Here is a 16,967-nt window from a genome sequence, read left to right as displayed (position 1 = left end):
TGGGAGAACAGGGTTTGATTCCCCACTCCTCCACATGCAGCTGCTGGATGACTTTAGGCAAGCCATAGTTCTGTCAGAGCTGTTCTTGAAAGAGCAGTTCTCGAAAGTCCTCTCTCAGCCCCACCTACCTCACAGGGTGTCTGTTGTGGGGAGGGGAAGGGAAAGGAGTTTGTAAGCCATTCAGAGACTCCGAGTGAAGGGTGGGGTATAAATCCAATCTCCTCCTTCTCCTCCTCCTTCATATATGGACTGGTAACTTCCATTTCAATGTATCTGAAGAAGTGTGCATGCACACGAAAGCTTATACCTTGAATAAAACTTTGTTGGTTTTAAAGGTGCCCCTGGACTCGAATTTCGTTCTGGGACAGCTTTTTGTTAAATGTGGGCATTTTCTTGACTCGATGCAACACATTCTGCTCTGAATTTGCAAAGCAGTTTACACTCAGTCACCTGGCTATTCCCCCCCATATCCCCCCCATATTAAAGAAAAACATCTCAGCAGTTTTATTGAAAACCACAGCTATTTGTGAATTTCCTGTGCGGTGAAATGAGTGATTAGTCAATTTTCAAATAACGGAGGGGAAAACCGTTATACATATAGCCTGTCTGAGAGATATTGACCACGATAATCTTAAAAATAAATAGGGAACAAAAAGGTAAACATAAACCTGCCTGTTTTTAATATTTTACAGTGTGTGTGTGTATGTATTTAATTTGCTGAGGGCAACCTATAATGTTGTCTTTGGGAAGTCCCCCCCCCATTTGTTTTTTCTCAATAGTATATCCTACTGGCTTTTATTATTCAGTTTAAAGAAGATGTTGGGAATGACATGATGGTAGTTGATAAGACGCTATAAGATGAATGTAAAACTAAGAATGGTTCACGCTACAGGGAAAAGCTAAGCTTGTATTCACTTTTAAGTCCCACCAGCCTGGCTGTAAACCAGCTGTGAGGCAAAATGTTTCACTGCATGGAGTTTTGTGCAAAAATGAGTTGAACCCAGCAGCTACAGTTAATTCCTACAGTCGCTTGGCGTTTCATAAACAATGTCTAGAGATGGTGAGAACTTTGCACGGAACGTATTTAGCAGGCGCACATTTCATTTTGAACAGTCAGGATCACAAGGCCACCATCCCACTCCAGAAGTGTGCTGAACAACTTCGCAGTTCCACAGTGGCGGTGCTTGCTAGCTTTTGGTTTCATTGTGATTTGTGGCTTCCTTTGCTGTCTGCATGGTCAAGGGCACCAGTCTTTCCCAGAGGTCGCTATTTGGGTTTTGTTGTTTGAGGGTAACTTGCAAATGCATGAAATAGTGCTGATCCAAACAGACCAGCAGACACTAAAGTTTAACAGATGGACTTAGACAAACATCAATGGGAAGGCATTTTTAAAAACACAGGGTTTATCAATCATGGTGACTAACTGGCTTGTCCGCTCTTTATTTAAGCAATGGGCTGTGGAGCAGCAGGCAGCGATGACAGGTCGGGGCAGGGGGGATGTCACTCCCATTGGGCTGGGTGAGAATTCACATGGGTGAGATGCTGCCCGCTGTATTGGACTTGTAGAGTTTGAATGCGTGGAAAGTAACCCACTGAAACTAGCTTAAGTGGCTCACAAACAGCCAAAATATCAGACAAAAATTGGTTCCCTAGTTGGGTATGCACAGCCTCCAGAGCTGCATACATGAGATGAACATATTATCCCATTCACAGTGAGATCAGGTATCATTGCCCCTCCTCTTATATGGCTTTGTGATGTCATCAGAATCCCAAATTTGATTGACCCATAGAATGCCACTACATCATCACACTCACAACAAGGAAATTGATAGGCTGGATTGCATAGACATCAATCTAAAGGAGACAGAGGAATAAACAAGACTGGTTGTACTAAAAAGATACGATTTTGGATTGTAAATTGCAGAATACTGAAAATACCCCAACTCCCTTTTTGCATAAAAAAATTCACCCACACAAAAATTTACTGTTTCCTATTTCTCCACTGTTTACTTTCTATCTGGATTTTAAAAGATTATAAGATTTACTGCCTTGATACTCTGCAGTCTTAGACCTGAAATAAAATGTGGCACTTTTTGATAATCAGGCAAGCTGTTTTATATCATTCTAAGTCGCATCCTGTAGGTACCTTGGCCTTTATCTCATGTGCAGCAAGAGTATTTTGAACTTGAAAGGGAGTACAGACTCTCTTATTATCAAAAGCAGATAGAGGAACTGATTGAAAAACCACATGGCCCTGAGACAGAACCTTGTGGCTTTGGCAAGTGTATTGATAAAAAAAATGCCTTCCAGGAAGACTTATTTTGTTTTCAACCAGATACTCAAGGCAAGATGCGAAAGAAAGAAAGAAAGAAAGAAAGAAAGAAAGAAAGAAAGAAAGAAAGAAAGAAAGAAAGAAAGAAAGAAAGAAAGAAAGAAAGAAAGAAAGTTTTCCCATCTGGTTGTAAGACAGCATCTCAGTATCTGCTAAAGCTAAAGAGGAAAGTTGGTGCTTATGAGGACGCCAGAACTTAAGGCAAGAGCTCCTTTGGAGAAAGCATGACATAATGAGAAAGGAGACTGTGGGTTGGGCCAAACAATTTCCTTCTGCTAAATGCTGCAGAGAAGATGGGTGGCTTTGACTGAGGAAGAAAGGGGGGCACACTAAGGCAAAACTAAAAAGAAACAAAATGGTGTAGAGGAAAATGGAATGGAATGAAAAAGAATCTGAAAGATTTTCCCCGATGAAGCTGCACATGAAACACGTAGGGGTTTTAAATATTCTATTTCCCTCTGCACCATTTCGTTTCTTTTTCTTCACTTTGACCGAGGAAGCCAGCCCAGTGCTGAAAAGTGTATTTACTCTGAACAATGAAAGCCAGGACCCACCAGTGTTCCCTCTAAGCTAAGTTAGTGTGTGCTAGCTCACAGTTTTTTAGCTTCTGGCTCACACATTTTTGTCTTAGCTCAGGAAGGATGGCTCCAGAGCAAACTAATTTATGCAGTACCCAAATCGCTCGCTCACAACTTTAGTGCCAGTAGCTTACAAAGTAGAATTTTTGCTCACAAGACTCACCGCTTAGAGGGAGCATTGGCCCAGACTCACTCAGGGGGCCTGTTTGTGGTGCTGCAGGGAGGGGGGAGCAAGGGCGACAATGACGGTTCTTGCTGGGTGGAGGGGGTGGGCCAGCAGTGAGCATGGGAAATTTGGGCTCACATGACCCAACCCTCGCCCTATCAGAGGGTCTTGGGTGTTGGGTGGTGAGGGCACCCTGGCCATTACTGAAGGCACTGCGCCATCCCCACTCACCATCTGAACAATGAAAACTAATCTCCATGTAACTGAGCTTAGAATTACATGTTTTCTAGTCAATATGGCCTTTACTGTTATTGTGGTAAAGGCACTGCCAGCAGGTAGGCAAGTAACTATGAAACCTCCAGAACAAGTGGCACTGTGGCAGTGCAAGCATGCCACAGTGCCACACAGAAACCCCAAAAGACCAAAAGAAACATTTATACAGGCCTGTGTATACCCTGTGTAAATTGATGGTGCAACCAGAAGTCCAGGGATGTAGCGGGTCAGGCCAGGGTAGAGTTGGGTAGAGTTGACTCTCTCTCCCCCCTCCCAAGCAAGGAAGGTGGTGTGCAAAGCAACACCACCAACCTTGCAGGCTGCACATGCATGCAGCAATTGGCTGAAACTGGCCTTCCCCCCCCCACCCCGTTGGTCTTTCGGGGTTTCTGTGTGGCACTGTGGCATGATTACACTGCCACAGTGTCACTTGTTCTGGAGTGTGCCACTTGTTCTCATGGCAAACAAGCACCTCCCAAGACAGTTCACTTTCCCTGAGATTCTCTGGGAGAGTCTGACTGCTGGGTGCTGTCTGCTTGCCTACCTTAAGTGCTGCTGGCTGGGTTTCCCCATTGGAAACAATAGAGGTAATGGGGGTAACCTGTTTGAGTGCCCATAGAATTGAGCCCACTGGTCCAATTGCTTTGGAACATGGGGGTTTATGTGGGGAGAGGCTCCCAAAGCTACCCTGAATATTTGGAGTTTCTCCCTCAAACCCCGTCCCCCCCAGAGTCACTAACAGCACAGTGGGAAAAAAGTAACTATTTTTCCTACCATAGAGAACAAGGGAGGGGATGGGGCAACCTGTTTGGGGGCCCGTAGAATTGGACCCCCTGGTCCAATGTTCTTGAAACTTGGTGGGTATCTTGGGAAGAGGATCCAGCAGCTACCCTGTGAGTTTGGAGTCTCTCCCCAAAACCCCTTTCTCTCCAGCCCCCAGAATATACCCTATGTTTTCACCATTGACTTCAATGGCCCACAGGATATAATGGGGCCGAATTGCCGCTGAAATTCGGCGGCAATTCAGCGGCAAGCCGATTCAGATCAGAGAATCTGAATCGGCCTGCAGCCACCCTGAAAAGGGCCCGAATTTGGTTCGTCCAAACCAAATGCATATCCCTAGTCATGTCCAGGAGGATATGTGAAAATCGTATTTGTGAGGAGATGTGGATTTTGCATGTTTCTTTCTATACAGACCAGGGATCATTTCTCTTTTCTGGATGCTATTTCCGTTCTTTACTGGGCAGGCATAATGTCTCTTCACTAGAAGCTATTTCCCTTTTTTGGCTTGAATGAGGATCCTCCTTGATCCACTCATTCTCTTAGCCTCTTTCTCAGTCCACAGTCAGTGGTTAACTAACGTCTTCAACTGTCAGTTCCCAACTGTCATTCTTTAACTGACTCTCTCAACAGAATTCCATTTGAACAGCCTGTCACTGATAGGCATTAACTCTTGACAGTTCATCACAGGGGGAAACAAGAAGCCTAAATCCAGCCCCCCACTCCTTGCCCAGTCCCCAAAGACATGACTGGCGCAATTGATAACAGTCTTATTCTTCATCTTCTCTACTGGGCTTTTCAACCTGGGAAAATGAACGTCCAGTACTGATGCATGATAGATCTATCAGTAGCTATTAGATGTGATGGCTACTTCTATGGAGCAAAGTGGACAACTGGATGGTAATGAGTGGAAACTGGAAGCTGAAACTTCTTGATAGCATGAAGTTAAAAACATCATCTGATAATTGCTTGCTGATATAGGTGATATTAAAGGGAGAACTAGAGAAGCCAGTTTAAAAGTTGGCAACCCTAATGGATGTTCAGGACAAAAATGTAATATATAAGATAGTACACCTCTGAATGTCAGTTTCTGGTAGAGTGTGCATGTGCACGCAACAATAGAAATAGGCTTTGACCTCTCTGCCTTGCTTGAAGGTCTTTCAAGGCATCTGGAGGGAAAGGGTTTGGGGGAGAAAGAACCATGTCTGGCACTGTAAGCTCCTTGAAAGAAGGGATGAATAACAACAACAACAACAACGACAACAACAACGACGACGACGACGACGACGATGATGATGATGATGATGATAATGATCAGGGGTCATTTGGGGGGGACGCGGGGGGACGCCATCCCCCCGGGTGAGGTGCGGGAGGGCGGGGCCTGGAGCTCCCTGCTGGTGCCCGCTGGAGGTCGCCGCTGGGTGTGGGGAGGACACACTTCCGGTGATGTCAGGGGGTGTGGCATATGCTAATGAGTTATGCTAATGAGTCCCCCTAGCTCTTTTTCTACGAAATGACCCCTGATAATGATAATGATAATCCGCTGCCACAAGTTCTAACTCTTAGCATTGTGCACTACTAAGTGGCAAGCTAGACTTGTTTTTAGGGGCTGAGAGGACTCTGGAAGAGCTGTGACTGACCCAAAGGTCACCCAGCTGGCTTCATGTGGAAGAATGGGGGATCAAACCTGGTTCTCCAGATTAGAGTCTGCCACTCTTAACCACCACACTGGCTCAGGGCACAATAAAATCTGATACATGGACAGGTCTGGTTGTCCACTGTGGGAAACAGCATGCTGGACCACTGGGGTAATTCAGCAGTTTTTTTCTCTTATATTTGTACACATGCTTCGTGCTGTTGGATAGGAACATATATTCATGATGGTCACACATTAGCTTTGCCCCAGAATAGTCAACATGGATAATAACGGTATTGTGTGAGAAGGCTCAGGCGGTTAACAGTTAAAGTTTAAAGATCTATCCCAGTCTGTTTATGCAACACAGCTCTCTCAGGGACTTTTTAATTGCTTTTTATTACTTTTCTGTTGCTTTCTATAATGCAAACCTGTCTCCACTAATGCATTTAAATCACTAGAACACTGAAATGGGGGACTGCATACAAACAAACAAACAAGGATCCCGTAATGGGTTTAATATTTTTGGCGTTCCAAATGCCAAAGCAGCCCATATAACAAACAGCCAATTTTTTTTTGCCTTTCAGATTTCATTGTAAACTAAGTTTTCACTGGGCTGTCATCTACTGCATGTTGTACGTCATTTAACACTTGCTGAATAAAAACCGACAAAGAACACTTTGTGTAACTTCACAACAAGCATATCTTGGCCAACACTTTGGAGCTATTTTCAGTTTGGAGGCTGGAATTATCTTGCTCCTCCTAGGTTTGATAAACTAGAAAGGATTTGGCTGGCAACACCTGGACATTATGAATCTGGGAAAGCCCATATCAAATATGCTGCTCCGATTGGTCAGAGTCTGGTAAATTATTCTTTAAGATGCGGTGACACATTTGGATTCAGTGCACAACAGGCCTTGCTTTTTGATTCTATAATGGCTCCTGCAAGGCTTATGAAGCAAGCAGAGCACAAACCACAAAAAAAGATTATATTTATGATTGAGAGAAATGCAGATCTCGACAGGCAGAAGGTGTCCAGCCCAATGGCAACCAATCACCTTTGATAGCACTCTGTGCAAAACAGAAGAGGAAATAAAACAGAGGAAAGAGCCCCCCCAACTGTTTGCTACAACTTTATTGAATTACGACCTTCTGAATTATGGTTTGAACGGCTGGAGACAATGCAGTTGTTGGCAGCCTTCCTGTTGCCCGAATTAAACACCCAGTTTGCTGGATGGTTGTGCAATCCAAATGCCAAGAATCCTTCAGAGGAAGAAGGAGTGGTCCGCAGCCAGAGCCAGTATGATTCAGTCTGACCGTCTGTTACCTCTTCAACCTGGCGGAATGACTAATATGTTCTTCTGGATCACAGCTGCTGGTGGTGGTGGTGGTGGAAAGTGCCGTCAGGTCACAGCTGACTTACGGCGACCCTGTAGGGCTTTCAAGGCAAGAGACGTTTAGAGGTGGTTTGCCATTGCCTGCCTCTGCATCACAATTCTGGCATCTCCCATCCAAATACTACCCAGGGCCAACCCTGTTTTCCTTCCCAGATCTATTGAGATCAGGCTAGCCTGGGCTATTCATGTCAGGGCAATATGTTCTTCTGGATCACAGCTGCCTTCTGCTATTAGCCGTGAATAGTGTTCCATGACCCTCTTGAGTTTCTACCTTGGAATGCCTCTCTGATCTCTGGAGCATCTCTTTGGCTCCAGCCTGGAAGCATTTCTTGTAAAAGGAGGTAGGAGGTGGTTCCTGGCAGGGTGGCCTCTCAGGTCTAAGTAGAGCTCACTTTGACTGTGCCTTGAACGTCATGGTCCATTTTTCTGTTGACTTTCTTTTGCTCTGGACTTGGCTTTACTTGAGTCTTTTCTGGCTCTGTTTGTCTCCTGACTATTTGTCCTTAGCTTTCACATGCTCAAACCATGATTCCTGACTTGCTCGCTCTGATAGCTCCATTAGAGGTTATGGAATGCAATCAGAAAGGATAATAACAGCAGAGGTTATGGAATGCATTCTGTTGCTTCTCCAGACTGACAGAGCAAAGGTACAGAATCTGTGCTCTTTGCAAAGTAACCAGAGACTGCTTCGGATGCTAAATCATCTGCCAGTTCTTCTCACATGAACAAGGAGACAGTTTGTCAACAGATCATTCATCCGTTCATCAGCCTGTTCATGGCTTTTCATTTCATTGCATCAGCTCCTTAGTATAGTTTAGTGCAAGGTTGCATTTCGCACCTTCCTGCTTGATAGAGTCCTGCTTTCTTCTCCTCCTTGCTGCACTTCTGCTCCGCTTGGCAGACAGTTGTCTTAATAAACTCTTCAATAAGATGCAAACCATATTAATAAGTCATAAATAAATACTCTGTTTTAAAAAGCCCTACTATTCGGTGCTGTTTAGGTTCGTCATCGCTTTCCTCCCAAGGAGCAGGCGTCTTTTAATTTCATGGCTGCTGTCACTGTCTGTGGTGCTCTGGGATCCCAGGAATGTGAAGGCTGTCACTACTTTCACGACTTCCCCTTCTATTTGCCAAGGAGTGATGGGGCCAGATGCCACGATCTTAGTTTTTTTGATGTTGAGCTTCAAGCCCACTTTTGCAGTCTCCTCTTTTACCCTGAGCAAGAGGCTCTTTACGTCCTCTTCACTTTCTGCCATTAGAGTGGTACAAGAGGGGGACCCGTGATACTCGCGCGGGGGAGAAGAGCTCCGTCTCCTCCTTGACACTGTCTAACCATCTCATCCTTTGCCGTCCCCGTCTTCTTTGACCTTCAATCTTTCCCAGCATCAGGGTCTTCTCCAGTGAGTGCTCCCTTCTCATTTGGTGGCCAAAGTATTTGAGCTTCAGTTTCATTATCTGGCCTTCCAGGGAACAGTCAGGGTTGATTTCTTTGAGGATTGACTGATTTGTTCTTCTTGCAGTCCAAGGGACTCTCAAGAGTCTTCTCCAGCACCATAGTTCAAAAGAATCTATTCTTCGGCGCTCGGCCTTCCTTATAGTCCAACTCTCACAGCCATACATGACTACTGGGAATACCATTGCTTTGACCATGCGGACTTTTGTTGGCAGGGTGATGTCTCTACTTTTTATCATGCTGTTTAGGTTCGCCATCGCTTTCCTCCCAAGGAGCAGGCGTCTTTTAATTTCATGGCTGCAGTCACAGTCTGCGGTGATCTGGGATCCCAGGAACGTGAAGTCTGTCACTACTTCCACGACTTCCCCTTCTATTTGCCAAGGAGTGATGGGGCCGGATGCCATGATCTTAGTTTTTTTGATGTTGAGCTTCAAGCCCACTTTTGCGCTCTCCTCTTTTACTCTGAGCAAGAGGCTCTTTAGATCCTTTTCACTTTCAGCCATTAGAGTGGTATCATCTGCATATCTGAGGTTGTTGATCTTTTCCCCAGCAATCTTAATTCCCGCTTGTGATTCATCCAGGCCAGCATTTCGCATGATGTACTCTGCATATATATTAAATAAGCAAGGTGACAATATACATCCTTGTCGTACTCCTTTTCCTATGCTGAACCAATCAGTTGTTCCATATCCGGTTCTAACTGTCGCTTCTTGGCCCTTATACAGGTTTCTCAAGAGACATGTGAGGTGGTCTGGTACTCCCATCTCTTTAAGGACCTGCCATAGTTTGTTGTGATCCACACAGTCAAAGGCTTTAGCATAGTCAATGAAGCAGAAGTAGATGTTTTTCTGGTACTCTCTTGCTTTCTCCATAATCCAGCGAATGTTGGCAATTTGATCTCTAGTTCCTCTACCTCTTCGAAACCCAGCTTGTACTTCTGGCAGTTCTCTATCCACGTACTGTTGAAGCCTAGCTTGTAGGATCTTGAGCATGACCTTGCTAGCGTGTGATATGAGTGCAATTGTGCGATAGTTTGAGCATTCCTTGGCATTGCCCTTCTTTGGGATTGGAATGTATACTGACCTTTTCCAATCCTGTGGCCACTGTTGCGTTTTCCAAATTTGCTGGCAAATTGCGTGCAGCACTTTAACAGCATCATCTTTTAAGACTTTGAATATCTCAGCTGGGATACCATCACCTCCACTAGCTTTGTTGTTAGTAATGCTTTCTAAGGCCCATTTAACTTCACATTCCAGGATGTCTGGCTCGAGGTCAGTGATTATACCGTCGTGGTTGTCAAGGACATCGAGGTCTTTCTTGTATAGTTCTTCTGTGTAATCTTGCCATCTTTTCCTAATCTCTTCTGCTTCTGTTAGGTCCCTACCGTTTTTGTCCTTTATCATGGCCAGCTTTGCATGAAACGCTCCCTTGATTGCTCCAATTTTCTTGAAGAGATCTCTAGTCCTTCCCATTCTATTGTCTTCCTCTATTACTTTGCATTGCTCCTTGCTGTTCTCTTCTCCAGTGGATTTGCTTTGACGATGCCAACAAAAGTCCGCATGGTCAAAGCAATGGTATTCCCAGTAGTCATGTATGGCTGCGAGAGTTGGACTATAAGGAAGGCCGAGCGCCGAAGAATAGATTCTTTTGAACTATGGTGTTGGAGAAGACTCTTGAGAGTCCCTTGGACTGCAAGAAGATCAAATCAGTCAATCCTAAAAGTAATCAACCCTGACTGTTCCCTGGAAGGCCAGATAATGAAACTGAAGCTCAAATACTTTGGCCACCAAATGAGAAGGGAGACCTCACTGGAGAAGACACTGATGCTGGGCAGTGTCATAGATGCAACGAACATGAAATTGAGCCAACTTCAGAGGACGGCAGAAGACAGGAAGGCCTGGCGTGATCTGGTCCATGGGGTCGGAAAGAGTTGGACTCGACTGTGCGATTGAACAACAACAAAACTTTGGTGCTTATCTAAATAGCTCTTAGCCATGGTAATGGCTGCAAATCTGTTGGGATTGGCAGCATTTTTGTGTATGTAGAGTGGCAAAAAACCCAACATAAACCTGTTGAGCAGGTATTTGTGCATTTCAGTGCCAAAATGAACAGACTCTATCATAAGTTCATATGTGATCAACTCAGTTCAACATGACATATTTGATTGTTGAGAACGTCCCCCTATGTAATTTATGGCATCTTTAGTGACTATTTAAATATAAAATGACATCCAGATCAAGGGAGGTGGTAGTTCCGCTCTATTCTGCTATGGTCAGGCTCCACCTGGAGTACTGTATCCAGTTTTGGGCACCACATTTTAGGAAGGATGTTGACAAGCTTGAGTGTGTCCAGAAGAGAGCAACCAGGATGGTGAGAGGGTTGGAAAACAAGTCTTATGAGGAAAGGCTGAAAGAGTTGGGTATGTTTAGCCTGGGAAAGAGAAGGCTTAGAGGGGACATGATTGCAGTCTTCAAGTATTTGAAGGGCTGTCATGTAGAAGATGGAGCAGATCTATTCTCTCTTGCTCTGGATTGCAAGACTAGATCTAATGGGTGGATATTACAAGGGAGTCGTTACCGGCTAAATATCAGGAGAAACTTCCTACTGTAAGAGTGGTTGAGCAGTGGAACAGTCTGCCTCGGGAGGTGGTGGATGCTCCTTCGCTGAACGTTTTCAAGCGGAGGCTGGATGACCATCTTTTGGGTATGTTGTAGGTATGTAGGGCTATCTTTCAGTATACTCCTGCAGAGTGCAGGGGGTTGGACTAGATGACCTGCAAGATCCCGTCTAACTCTAACATTCTATGATTTTATGATTCTATGACATATTGACATGTTTTCTACTACTCTGTTCAACAGTTTGAACTGTTTCCATCTAAGGAGCTTCCTCTGGTGGAAGTAGCTCTTTCACCAGAAGAGCCATTTCTATCAAAGAAAGGTTCTTTAGTCTGACGGAAAACCTTCAAACTTTGGTAAGCCAAGTGATAGGACACAAGCCATTGTTTTGAACATTACAACTTATTCATCACTCACCAGAATGGCAGTTGTTGGCAGATTCCCTCCTGGTTGTGTACTGAGCAGTTATCGGATCTACCTTCATTGAAGCCTTCCTTTAATCAACAAAAAAAGTTTTCAGAAATTAATTGCTAATTAAATTCATTTGGGAAATCAGCTTCCTGTGGCATAAATACTCCTTCCATGACCTCATGAGCACTTTTGGATCAGTCACTCCTAATAATCTTGGTTGCCGGCCTCTGAACTTTTTCAAGCACTGCAATGTCCTTTTTGAGATACAGTAATTGTACACAGTATTCCAAATGACACTGCACCATAGATCTATACAGGGACATTATAATATCAGCATTCTATTCTCAATCCCTTTCCTATAATCCCTTACATAGTGTTTGCCTTTTTCACTGCTGCAGGACACTGGGTTGACACTTTCATTGAGTTATCCACTATGGCCCCAAGATCTTTTTCCCTCTCAGTCTCAGAAAGTTCAGACCGCATTAGTCTACACTTGAAGCTAGGTTTCTTTTGTCCCAATGTGCATCACTTTACAATTACCAACAATGAACTTCATTTGCCACATTGTTGCCCACTCACCCAGTTTATGGAGGTCCTCTTGGAGCTCTTCACAATCACCATCCTGAATAATTTGGTGCCATATGCAAACTTGGCCACTACACTACTCCACCCTAGTTCCAGATCATTTACAAATAAATTAAATAGTACCAGCCCCAATAGCGATCCTTGTGGGACCCCACTGCTTACTTCCCTCCATTGTGAGAACTGTCCATTGATTCCTCCTCTGCTTCCTGTCATTTAACCAGTTTTTAATCCATAAGAGAACCAGTCCTAACTCAAGGGCTGGACCAGGCACTGGTCTCCACACTGCAGCTGGGCCCCAAAGGGGACACCTGTTCTCCCACAGGCCTTGGCATAGAGGTTGCAGGTAAACATTTAAATTTAAATGAAAAAAAATCTGATTTCCACTGGTCTGGTGGGGCTGGGGTGCCATGCCCACCAAGCTGTCATGGGGCAACGTAGGAGGGCCCCTGTCAGACGTCTGCCTTTCTCTCAGGGCTGGCATCGCTAATCACTTTAAGTGGAAAAGTCTGATTTCCACTGGTCTGGTGGAGCTGGGGTACCTGCCATGCTGTCGTGGGGTAACTTTGGGGACCCCCTTTTGAAACTCTGGGGATGTTTGCCTTTCTGACCTTCAGAATGTGCCTTTGGCAACTTGGGGAGCTACAAGCATTGGTGGGATGCTTGCCTTGTTTCCATGTCTGGGGGGGGGGCTGCCCAGGTGAAGTTTCCTGGAGAGTTTGGTGCCACTGACTTGTTCCTGAGCCATTCCGTAGGCTCCTGTAACGGCCTCTGTCTTTTCCAGAGAGAGGACTAGGGAGACCTTTTTGGGGGGGTCCATTACTGGGACCCCAGAAATATAATCCACCCCCAACTTGGAGAGATTGTAGAGGAGCGAGTGGTAGGGTGAGGTTTTCTATGCATTTGGTGTGTGTAGTTTGCAAGGGGTCCATTCCATACCCTTTTGAATCTGTGTCTGGCATTTCCCCCAAAAAACATTTTCCTGGCTTTACCTTAGTCCACAGTGGCACTGGTTCTGCTGGGCTTGCTAAAATGCCCTCCACCTTCAGTTTCTACTGGTTTGACCTTAGTCCATTGGAAACAATGGATGATGGGACACCTTCTTTAGAGGGGCTGTAACTTGGACCCCATAAATTCAATACTCACCAAAGTTGGAAGACAAGTAGAGGAGAGTCAGCCAGAAATCTGGTGTGAGTTTGATGTCATTAGCTTGCACAGGATCTGTTCTATACACTCCTAAACCTCCTGAACTTGTGTCTGTAATTTCCCCAGAAAGCACTTTCCTGGGGGCACCTTATTTATGGGCTTGTAACTCAGACCCCCATAAAGCCAATCATCACCAAACTTGGAGGGCAGGAAGAGAAGAGTCAGCTAGAAATCACCTGTGAATTTGGTGTCTCTAGGACACCAGGGGTGTGTGTTTCTACCGCATCATGAACTTCACAAACTGAACTGGTTCATCTAGTGTCAAAACGTTTGTGACTGTCCGTGGTTTGTGGACCGTGCACGCTATGAACCACAAGCCAAACCATGTTTTCCTGGTTCATGTCCATCCCTACCAGTTAATCCTACTTGAAGGGCAAGGCAGCCTAGCAAATCTAATAAATAAATAATCGACTAAATTTTTAACTGGTTAATTCTACCACATCATGAACTTCACGAACTGAACTGGTTCATCTAGTGTCAAAAGGTTTGGGAGTGTCCGTGGTTTGTGGATCGTGCACGCTACGAACCACAAGCCAAACCATGTTTTCCTGGTTCATGTCCATCCCTACCAGATAATCCTACTTCAAGGACAAGGCAGCCTAGCAAATCTAATAAATAAACAATCAACTAAATTTTTAACTGGTTAATCTAAACCAGTTCAAACATGCAGCTCTAGCTAGAGTACATGCTTGCTTACCAAAAAGACAAAAGTCTTAGTTCCTAACTGCTTTTGTTGATAGAAGTATTTATTTATTTATTTATTTATTTGTCGTATTTATAACCCGCCCTCCCTGCAAGCGGGCTCAGGGCGGCTCACATTGCCTGGCACAGTAGACCACTCCTTCCCTTTCCTGCTTCCAGAAGCCCATTTTGGCCTTCAAAAATTGTATGTTGGGGCCTTGACCTGGATATCCCAGGCAAACCCGATCCTGTCAGATCATGGAAGCTAAGCAGGGTTGACTCTGGCTAGTACTTGGATGGGAGACCTCCTTGAAATACCAACAGACATAGGCAGGCTTTATTCAGCCTCTTCTCTGAATATCCTCCAGGCCTCTAGTAGCAGTCAGTCACTAGAGGTTGCCATGACTTCCAGTTTCACACACATACATGAAAAATACAAAAAATACTAAAAAAATTGTATGTTAGGGATAAGGACAAATATACATTCATGATTCTGTTTCAGCAGTTTCAGGGAGGTAGTCTACATTTGCAGCTGCTATTTTGTCCAATCTGATACTTGCTTAGGACATACCAAAGTGTTGGCTTCATCTCAAGGGTGGCTGCCCAAAGGGAATGCCATGCAACCAAAGGTTATCCCTCCCTCTTATCTTTATCTAAACCCATACTTTCTGCGAAACACAACTTGCAGTTTTGCCAAGATGCTTGCCAAAGTACAGAAACTCTCGTTACTCTTTATCTGACACTGGTGGTACTTCATGTTCCTTTTCTTCATTTCTGTCAAGTTTCCATATTACTTTTTTGGTAAAATAATCACAGAGCCTTCAGTTTTCCTTGTGATTACTTCATATGCCTTTGAGAGTTGGTGCCAAGTCAGTTTCCCTGGTATAAGTAAGGTATGAATTGTAAATTTTTTTGTCTGCTTCATGGTGGTGGTGGTGGTGGAAAGTTCCGCCAAGTTGCAGTTGGCTTAAGGCAACCTTGTACAGTGTTCAAGGCAAGTGGTTTGCCATTGCCTGCCTCTGGGTAGTGACCCAGGTCTTCTTTTTTTAATTCTTATATATATAAGGAAAAACCTTTAATGGCATAGTAATAGCAACACGACAATTAAAGACCCAGGTCTTCCTTGGTGGTCTCCCATCCAAACATTAACCAGGGCCAACCTCCCTTAGCTTCCAGGATCTGATGAGATTGGGCTAGCATGGGCCATCTAGGTCATGACATCTGCTTCATAGAAGGATTCTTTTAAAAGCAGTTACTCAGAGACTGTGTCATTTCACAGCAGAGATACACAGTACACATGATGTAAGAATGCTGTAGAAAATGACAACCTTGAGAGAGGTTCTCTCCCTCCCTCCCTGCTTTCTAGAAGCACACATCATGTGATGAAGGGTCATCATCCCACCAAAAATTTTTCCTGTTCCCTCCTCCAATAGCCATTTTTCTGGCCTGGGGACGAGCAACATTGGAGCATGATAACAATGCAACATGTTAGCAGTTCCAGATCTGTAAATTAAAAGGAAGCAAGTAGTAGAAGCAAACAGCTCTCACAATTGAGAGAAATACAAGATCTCCCCACCAGAGGATCTGTGTTGGAACTGGTGCTCTTTATCTTTCATAAATGATCTGAAGGGGCCAAATTATTCCAGAAGCTGAAAATGCAAGTGATAGCAAAGGCTCCAAAAGCATCTCTTCAGACAGGCTGAATGGACAACAAAAATTAAATAAATGTGAAAATATTCACATAACTCCAAACCCACAAACTGTATACAGACTTTAGAGGCATCTCAATTTTTTTGCAGCTAATCATAAATAAGACCTTCACATTAGGATGGATAAAGCAGTGAAAAATTCACAGGGCACTTTCATAACGCACTTTCAATCCACTTTTAATTCATTTTGTAACTGGATTTTACTGTTTGAAATGGCAAAATCCACTTGCAAAGGGCTGCTGAAGTGGATTGAAACTGCATTATTTAGCATGTGTGACAATGAGAGAGAGAGAGAGAGAGAGCGCAAATTTCTTGCTAAAGACTCACACATCCTGGGCTGCACACTAAAGCTACACTGAAAGATGATGCCCATTAAAACCATTCACCTATAGTGACAACTGCAACTTTGGCATGCACACAAAATGATGAATGTGGAACAGCTTGGCTATCATTCGAAACCTCGGTGGGACTGCCCATATGCTGGCATTGGTTAGCCCCTTAAGGCAGGGGTGTCGAGCTCATTTGTTATGGAGGGCCGGATTTGACATAAATTGGACTTTGTCAGGCCGGGCCATGTGTGTCATAAAATGTAATGCCAGGTAGTGGAGATATAAACTTTATAAAGGACACAAAGATTTTTTTTAAACTTAAAAATAAAAACATGCTTGAAACATTAGCATTCTTGCAATATTTTGTTTATTTAACAGTCTCTGATAACTGATACCTCTTGCTTTGAATTACTGAATCAAAATGTCTGTGCTGTAGCAATCTGGGAGGGGGAGGAGCCTCAGCCCAGTGCAGGGAGCAAAAGCTTGCCTATTTATCTCTCCTGAGTGATTGAGAGAGTCCGGGAAAGCAAGCTATGGTGCAGCTGCAGCAGCAGAACTGGAGGAAGAAGCAGGAAACAGCCAGTCCCTTGTGGCACTGATGGAAGCCCTCTGGGGGCCTAATCCGGCCCCCAGGTCGCATTTTTGACACCCCTGACTTAAGGTGTCCACACTAGTTGGGGTGCTAAAGATTTTACCAGCTTCAGCTCAGCTATTAAAAGTAAATTTTAAAGGTATGTATGTAGGTGAGGTCCTGACCTGGGTAGTCCAGGCTAGCTCAATCTCATCAGATCTCAGCAGCTAAGCAGTGTCAGCCCTGGCAAG

The sequence above is a fragment of the Gekko japonicus genome, unplaced genomic scaffold (assembly GCF_001447785.1).
Source record: "Gekko japonicus isolate JY-2015 unplaced genomic scaffold, Gekko_japonicus_V1.1 scaffold1171, whole genome shotgun sequence".
NCBI lineage: Eukaryota > Metazoa > Chordata > Lepidosauria > Squamata > Gekkonidae > Gekko > Gekko japonicus.
This window is presented reverse-complemented; position numbering follows the sequence as displayed.